This window comes from Merops nubicus, unplaced genomic scaffold (assembly GCF_000691845.1).
Source record: "Merops nubicus isolate BGI_N331 unplaced genomic scaffold, ASM69184v1 scaffold62, whole genome shotgun sequence".
In the NCBI taxonomy this organism is placed as follows: Eukaryota; Metazoa; Chordata; class Aves; order Coraciiformes; family Meropidae; genus Merops; species Merops nubicus.
The window spans coordinates 2361-11801 of record NW_008595355.1 but is presented as its reverse complement, the minus strand read 5'-3'; positions in this window follow the sequence as shown (position 1 = coordinate 11801).

The following is a 9441-nucleotide window of genomic DNA, read 5'->3' as shown; positions in this document are numbered from 1 at the left end:
GTAAAGAGTGAGAGCTGCTGTTGGGACTGAACACAGTAATGTAACCTCAACTTTGACAAAGTTTGCCTTGCCTCAGCAGTATTCCTACATTAAGCAGCTGGCGTTTTGCCCTGACTGCTTGCTTTGTTTTGCTCTGCCTCTTTTCCTGGCTGGATTATTTTCTGTCCTGTGCCTCCTTCATTTAAAATAATACCCTAGAAATATATGGATATGGAATGCTGTATTTCACTTCCTGTATTTTTGACTGACCAAAGTGTTGTAGTGGAAATGTTTTTTCTCTTCATCTTGCACCATGAACAAAGGGAGATGTGCTTCAAAGTTTTCAGCACAAGAGAAGCAATAGAGCCAGGAAGGAAGTGTGCATTCAAGAAAACAGGCCAGCAATGAGAGGAGGATATCTGTACAGTAGTGCAGGTGGAGCCCAAGGCAGAAAATAGCTTCCTCCATCATATGATGGCCAATCAGGATGTGTTGATCTTAGCTAAAATGAAGTTAAATTGTTCAATTTAGGTGATATTTTGACTTCAGAACCTACTTCAGGTTTTCACCAGTGCTCTAGAATAGAAGCATGCATGAATCTGGCCCTTCCCCTTGGAACGTGTTAATCACAAGGTTCTAATGAAAGAAAATGAGAGATTTCTTGGGTAACTTAGAATATAGGGTAGTGTCTGAAGAGCAGAAACTTTAAACAGCTAGGAAAACTATAGAAATCAATGTTCTCACTGTTCTCTGCATGCTTAGTCTGAGCTCTATTCTTTCCTGCAGGAGAATAAAGAGAAGAGATGATCATTATGGATCTTTGGTACATTTCCATGATTACATAAATAAAATAATGTACTGAAAATATATATCTGAGGGAAAATAGTGGCCAAACAATCTGGACAAAAATGATAACAGGGTACTGAATCAGTTCCTATTGCGTGACTAATAAAGCTTATTGTGAATTAATAAAATATGAACAAATCTTAAAACCTGAGAGTAAAGGTAAACAAAAATATAGTGCACTTGTGCTGACGAGAAGCATGCCTGTCTCCTGAAAGCAGCAGGACTTCATGCTCTACACTTTTACATTGATTCTTATTTACATCTTGGAGCTGCTGATGTTTTAGGATGGAGAGTAGAATAGACTTGTCAACTCACAATATATGTGTGGGTATTTTCAGGCAACACATGCTTCAGTACCCTGAAATCAGGTGTTTATAAAAAGACGAATGCTAATGATGACTTACTTATGAGTTCTTAAGTAAACTTTAGCACATTAGCCATCAGCATACATCTTCAGTCCTGTTATTAAGAAATTCTCTCGTGCTGATCCCTGAATGTAGTGTAATAGGTGGTAGATTGACACAGGCTTGACCAAGGCAGATCCTCTTGACCTCTCCCAAAATGTCTCTAGACAAAAATGTTTGCAAAACGTACACAATATCTTCTTGCACTAGGAAAGGTAGGTGATAACGGTGGTTTGTATTTGTTAAATAAACCTATTGTGTCAGTGGTTAATCAGTTAAAGCTTATATCTGCTTCCATGAAAATAACAGCTTTTGGTCCTGAAAAAATAATGGTTTTAACATACAAAAGGATCAGAGATGAAATTTTAAAAGCAACTCAGTAATTTATAGGAAATCATGACATATCATCTGAGAGATGGATGAGAGAGAGTTGTAGGGAGATCAAATCTCAGGCAACTCTGCAAACCAGTATTGGAGGATTAAAGCTACCTGCCATTCAGTCAGTACTAGTGTGGCCCAAATAATCCGTGTGTCAACAGGTGAGTTCATCTGTTCTCCATCTGTTCTCCATCTGTTTTGTTTCATTAGCATGTAAATTAAGTTCCTTTGTGTTCATCAAACATGGATGTTGCAGATACATAGAAGCAGTTAAATATGAACACAAAAATAGTGACTTCCAAGGCAGCAAAGGAGAAAGCAAGATTTTTTTAAACATGTAGCATTTTGACAGATCCATTTCATTACTAGTGTGCTTTCATTTGTATGTCTCTTTTTTTTACTAAAAAAAAGAACAGCACCAGTGTGATTGTAGGAAGAAGTTCAGTATTGCAATGTGCATATCAACAAAACCTTGCACTTGTTTTAATAGAGTTTGATTAAAAACTCATGTGCAGTAATGATAGCTATCTGCTGCTTCAGTACTTTATGAGTAGAACAAGACATATGAGTCATTTAGGTCAGGAGCTACTCAGAAACATCCTGAGACTGACATCACTGGTGGAAATCCAGTAAGTAATCCTGGAAGAGGCCATGCTAGGGTTTTGGTGGAATGGTATTACAGCTACAGACTAATATTAAAGACCAAGACCACAGGTAAATTTGGGGAGGGAGGTGCTGGAGGCGAGTGGGGTGGGTTAAGCTCTCAGTTTACGTTCAAGCTGCCCCTGAAGACCATATCCTCAGTGAAATCTACTAAATTAGACTGGGCAAACTTACACATCTTGTAACATTTTAAGAAGTTTGGCCATAACCCATACAACATGCCATGTATTTAAAAATCTTTTTCAGTCTAATGACTTCTCAACAAGGATGGCATGCACTTTATCAAAAACCATGTTAACTGCAAGACACAACAGAAAGTGGAACTAGTCAGTCTGACTGTACAGCTGTGATGAACGTGTCGCTCCTGCTCATTGCCCTCCTTCACATACAGCACCTGCAGGTACTCCTTGTGGCTGTTGCAACCCACTGAATTTTAATTGGGTTGGAACAAGATTTTCAAGAGACCCTGTGGAATACATCTGAACCATACATTGTGTCACCAGGCAGGGCTGATCATATTTTATCAACTAATTATTCCTTCCTATCTGATGTTCAAATGAAATCACATTGACTATTCACTCTAATGTATGCTTCTGAATATCCATGTGGTAATATATATGGCACTACTTTAGGCTGTACTGTAATAGGATGTCTTGCAAACATTCGTAATATCCTGTGGGTCACTACAGAGCTGGACAATTTTATGCCTGTATTTACATTGAAAATAAACTAGATACTTTCCAATTAAATATCACAGATCAAATAGGAATATGCAACATAAAAATACTGTGATATTTAGCTTTCTGTAGCATACGCTTATCTCTTTACTAATTCTGGAAGTTAGACGCAAGTGCAAATAGGACACAACTTGCACAGCTCAGTAAAAGATCTTTGTTTCCACAACCTCATCTTTGATCCTGAAATGCAGTCAAAATGTAGACTGTGTAACATCTGATTATAGACATCATGTCCCTAGCAACAGACTGATCTCAATACATTATACAGCATCCTTCAGAGAACAGGGCATGCTGTAAGGAAAGAAGATGGATGACTTAAAAGGTTTTTAATCTACAATTCTCTTCCAGGGAAAGAATTCTCTGGACACAAACACAACTTTCTCATTTGTTCAGATGTGCAAACACCAATGCTATGTAATAAGAATGTAACAGAAACTGCTAGCACTGTGGTGTTGTTACGTATTTTCCCCACTACCCCACTCCCTCCCCCAAAAAAGGCAAAATAAAAAGCAAGCACCTCAGAAAGTAACCAATAAATAGCACACAGACACCTCCTGGTGGCATTGGGTAGTATTTCAAATAGGATCAGTAATTAAACCAACCTATAAGAACAAAGGTCCAAACAGCCATGCTGGATCTGGGATGGCCAAGATGTTGAGCAAATTCTGTGGAAATCATGGGAGCAAAGTATTGTAAGTGCATCTTTTACATGATTGAATTACAGGCTTGGGTTTTGTGCTTAAGCTCTTAAAATGTCAATTATTTTTCAGAGTTTTTCTAAGATCTACATCTGCATGCCACAAATAAAATCTCCATAACTAGTGGAAATAAAACTGGGGTTTTAAAGCAGGCCTTGCAGTAGATGAACTGAAATCAGAAATGCATTCTTCTCTTGGCTTCATACAGACTCTGACTGCTAAGACAGCCCACAGAATCCCAGCTTGCATTTACCAGTCTGACAGCTCAGTCAAAACAGTGTACCTGCCTGGTGACCTTTACCATCAGCAAATTAGGAACTTGAGTATATCAAATAGGCTTTAAATTAAAATAGTAAAAAGAAAGAATACTTTTCTAGTATTTGTGGGAATTTTGTGTGTACTAGAATTCCTGAAAAATAAAAACCAAACCTAAACAACCAGAAATGTCATCAATGCAAATTTAGAACAAGAAGGGATATTCCAAAGCATTGCAGGGTGCTTATGGTAGACATTTCTTTCCTGGCGTTAATTCCATGATCAGGGCCAAGCAATTTCATGTTAAAGAGACCAATAATGAAGGGATTTTGTGGCTATTAGCATAAGTAGCCCAAGATGTTTCAAAAAGAAAAGGAACACAACAGAACACCTTTTCAGTGCAGAGGAGATCATATGGAAGGGTGGATGAGAAGCCACTTCATTTTAGTAATCTTTTAAACAAGCCTGTCTGCAATTCCTTACAGAAAGGCTTAGTGTTGGAGGATATGAAAGGACACAATGTGCTTGCTAAACTATATCACTAATCCCAGGCATGACACCAGAAAATGCTGGTAAAACATGGTTAAGTGATACTGTGCTATACCACTGCAGAAGTTTCATAAAGCTTCTTTAATGAAGATTAACAGTATCATGAGTTAGAGTCCTACCACCTCTTCCACCTCACCTGCCAAATTGTGTCCTGTTGTCAGTCTCAGATGCAGGATTTACTTTTTTCATTCTTCAAAAGAAATACAACTTTTCAAAATATTTTTACAAAAGACCAGAAGAGTCCTGATAGGATGTCAACCTCAAATGCCTGACAAAGACCAGACACTTAAAAAATCTCAGAGACAACCTTCTTCACTCCACCAACATTGGTGCATGTTTATATACTTACAGCTAAGAAGACAGAAGCCTTCTACAGTCTCCAAAATAGCTCTCTAGGGGATCACTCTTAATCCATGATACTCTGTTACTGCTTCTCTTTCTTTCACAGTTAATTCCACTACATTTCTAGAAGGTTTGGCAGGTGTTAGCAGCTCTGACAAAGTCCACAATCTAAAATACTTGCCTTTCTAAATGCAATATTTGCCAAAATGAAGGACTGTCTATTCACCTTAACCACACAATGTTTACTTTTGATAGCACGTAAACAGTATTGCCACAACTCTGGTGAGAAAACCTAGTCTCTATCTTCTTTCCTGATGTCTGAAAAGTGACTTTCTACTGCAGTGGGTTCCATTTTAGATCAACAAATTTCTGATTACACAGCCAGAAATTTGTATTGCTTGTATCAGAAACTGTGCAGCCAGCAGGACTAGGGCAGGGATTGTCTCCCTGTACTTGGCATTGGTGAGGTTGCGCCTCAAATATGGGGTTCAGTTTCGGGCTCCTCACTGCAAGAAAGGCATTGAGGTGCTGGAGTGTGTCCAAAGAAGGGCAAGGAAGCTGGTGAAGGGCCTAGGGAACAAGTCTTCTGAGGAGCAGCTGAGGGAACTGGGGTTGTTTAGCCTGGAGAAAAGGAGGCTGAAAGGGAACCGGGGTTGTTTAGCCTGGAGAAAAGGAGGCTGACAGGGAACCTTAACACTCCCTAAAAGTACCTGACAGGAGGTTGTAGCAAGGTGGGGGGCGATCTCCCAAGTAACAAGTGATAGGACAAGAGGAAATGGCCTCAGGGAGAGCAATCGCACCAGGGGAGGTTTAGGTTGGATATTAGGAAAAACTTCTTCACTGAAAGGGTTGTAAAGCACTGGAGCAGGCTGTCCCCAGAGGTAGTGGAGTCACCATCTCTAGAGGTATTTAGAAGATATGTAGATGAGGTGCTTAGGGACATGGTTTAGTGGTGAGCTTGTCAGCATTAGATTCATGGTTGGACTTGGCCTGGGACCCCCTTCCCTGGGGGCTGCTACCCAGCTGGGTGGTGACGGTGACATATTGCCATCGGGGTGGGGTGGGGGGTTCGTTCAGGACTAACTTTGAATATATTTGTACATAGTCTATTTTATTATCATTATTACTATTATATAGTATATTATATTCCAATTGAAACAATCCTGTAATTCTATGATTTCTTTAAAGCAAGTCCAGCTAGCCAGTTTCGTGACCATTTTCACAGCTTTACTGAATGTAAGTGAATGTAAAGAGTTGAGCAGTTAATGTCAAGCTAGAAAAGAAACAAGTAACTAATTTGAGTATTACACAACACTACCTACATACAAATAATAAGTAGACTATGCTTGGTACATTCTGCAAAAATAGTTTTTTTTTAAAATGGGGAGGATCTGATTTTTACAGATTATAGAGTAATCTCATAAAAACTCCCTTCACTGAAAACAATAGACTTGGACCGTATAAAACTCACGTGGAGGCACACTGTCTACCAGAAGCAGATTCATCTGATAATTTTCTGGTGAGGGTTTCAATCACAAGGAGAATTAATGGAGTATTTTTAGCCCTGAGGTTTCTCTAAATAAATTGCCCCAATTTAAACCAAATTATTCCTATCCCTCATCTAACCAGGTGTACTGGTTTTGGCTCAGTGTTTTCTACGTGCATAGTCAATGGAGAGAGAAGCTTCTCCAGGGGCTGACTAGGAAGTACAATCTAGTTTAAGTTCTTTGAACTGCCCCCTACAAAAAGTGTTTGGGGGGCACTATCCTGGCTTAGTTACACAGACAATTCCCTTCAGTTTCTAGCATGAATATTTCCTTACACCTACACACTGGAGAACCAGGACTCATAAACTTGTCTTTTCATCTTCATTTTCTATTCATTTTGCCCTTTCTCATGAAATGTGACAGTAAGGGCTCATACCCAAAGTGGAACAGCTATTCCAAAAATGTGTACCAGTTTCACTATAGTCATCATTATGTTTTTGGAACCACTTTGGGTGAACGAGGCTTTGCGGATTTAGTCACAAGATGATTCACAAAGAGGTTGCAGTTAATAAACACACCGATACTACCACTCAACATATCATAATCTACTGAGCTGTAATAACCCAACTTGGAAATGGTAATTACAACAGTACCTCAAAAAACACTAATTTAACCAGCCATGCAAGGTTCTAAAGAAAGGAGATTAATAAACTCAGTAACAGACATCTAGAGTTTGTTCACTTTAGCAACCACATTGCATGTAAAAGTGTATTACTGAGCTGACAATTAAATGCCTTCAGTGGTAACAGACAGCTCAAGTCTCCATTTTTAAACCTTCAGTGATATTTGGTACGAATTTGAAAATTGTTCTTACATAAAAAAATTTGAAACATATTTCATATATGAAAAAGCTGTGGATTAGTTTGTGCTAGTGATTTTATTTTAAAGGGACACAATGAAACTACTGTGTTTCAAATAAATATTATCATATTTATTTGAACTTACAAGGTGGAAGGAGGAGAGAGATCCATGCCACCCTGAAACATATTTTCTTTCCATCTACCACCATGTTTTTGTCTATTTTAAGATTTGAATAATGCTGCAAAGTGAATATAACAGAACTACTATCACAATGAATTAGACTCGTGGTGATGTCTGGAACTGAACACAATATTGAATAGCATTCAATATAAGGACACATAATCTATCACTTTTCCACCAGTATATGTTTCCTACGTATTAGTAAACTGATCTTCTTTTTAACTGTTTACGTACGATATACTGACATTTCTCTCTGTACTTTGTTTTGCCACTTTCTGAAGACTGAATTCATTGCTTGTTTGAGACTGACTTCTAATACTTTAAAGGTCAGCCCATTTTGGCCTCTCAGAGTAAAATTAAAAGGCTTTTTGCACATTTTTACATGGGAAACATGCAGCTTCTGAGAGCCATGTGCACTCTGTAGCTAACAGCTTCAAGGTGAAAATTCAGGTTTGGTTATTCTGTTGTTTTGCCTATAACCCAGAGAACATTTAGGAGGGGTTTCAGGAAGATCCTGATGAGTCTTTTTCACAATATGGAGGCTATACATATATTTCACAATATAGTTATAGCTATATGGAGATATGCTAATTACATTTATACAGATATAATCATATAGATGCATATATTCCATATTACATATCCCTGTGGTCTATAATGAGTGGACCAGTAAAATTTCCTTAAGCAGAAAGATCCCTTGAGCCACCAGCTGCAATCACAGGGCAATTCAGTCATTATTTTTTTCAGTTTCAGCAATAGGAAAAGCAGAACACATTTTTCATGAGCATTATAATAGTTAGTCCAGGGAGGCTGATACTGTTATTGTCTTTGTTCAAATAGATGAACTATTGAATTTAAAGCTCTGTGCTTGATCACATATGCATTATGGAGATGTCATGACGTGTTAGCATTTATAATCCAGTAAAGTTAGTACACCAAGCCTTTTGTGGATACATTACATGAAAAGTAAGCAATTTTATCTTAAAAGCTGTAGTTTGACAGCTTGGGCTTTGAAAGCTACGATTTCTATGAACCAGTCTGCCAGACTGCATCACAAGGAAGTACAAATGCACTGTACATAAAGTGAAGGTGCAGCATATTACCTTGGAGCATCAAACATGAAAAAGGTTACCCCCTTCAGTTATTATCTTTTATCCATAAGCTGATATGCTCACTCATCCTTACCAGAAAGCTGAAATAAATGTTGGAAGGAAGTGTTCTCCTGCAGAGGTTGTTTTTGACTAAGCTCATTTAGCATCTCTGAGTATGACAGCCACTGAGTATGAGACTACCAAGGACATACCTAAAACCTTTATTGTTCCAGAAAGTTGGATTCTTTCTCTTTTAGAGAGCTATTCGTCACTTTTGCCAGCTGACCTTTTAAAGTCAAAACTCAAAACCTTAAATGAGGGACCTAAATATGACTCAAAGTCTAGAAGTTGTGTCCCTTTGTGACTGAAGATCAGATGTCTTTCCCTTTCCTGTTGAAAGCTGCAAAACCTTTGGGGCATTTTAGTCTTTAGAAAAAAATACCTCAAGCATATGTGAAACAAAAGAAGGGCCAGATGATCATGACAGTACACTGTGTCTTAGTCTCACATTCTGTCTTCCTAGGACAGCACTTTATCAAAGGATGTAGCAACAGTGCTTGTTTCCACAACAGTTTGAAGATTAAAGCTTTGATCTGTGACATCAAAGGTTTAGAAAAAAACTCACCCTTTGTCTTAGGCTTTGAATCTCCATCTTCTACCTTCTAGGCAAGAAAGTATTCTGGTGCTGAGACTTTCAGGCCTCCCTTTTAAAGCATTTCCCCACTGTAAATAAAGAAATAGAAGGCCTTACCTTCTCCCAAGTGAATACCTCTAGACTACCTGAAAATGGGGCCAAAATTATGACGATTGTTTTCCTTAAGGAAAAAGAGCAGGATTGATAAGCTCATCTTCAAAGGAAACTACTGAAAGGCATTTACATGCTTAGTTAGAGCAGCCAATCCAAAAAAGAGAAAGGCACCCCCAAGCCCAAAGGGAGGGACTAACACTCTTGACGCTTGGGCTTAAACACC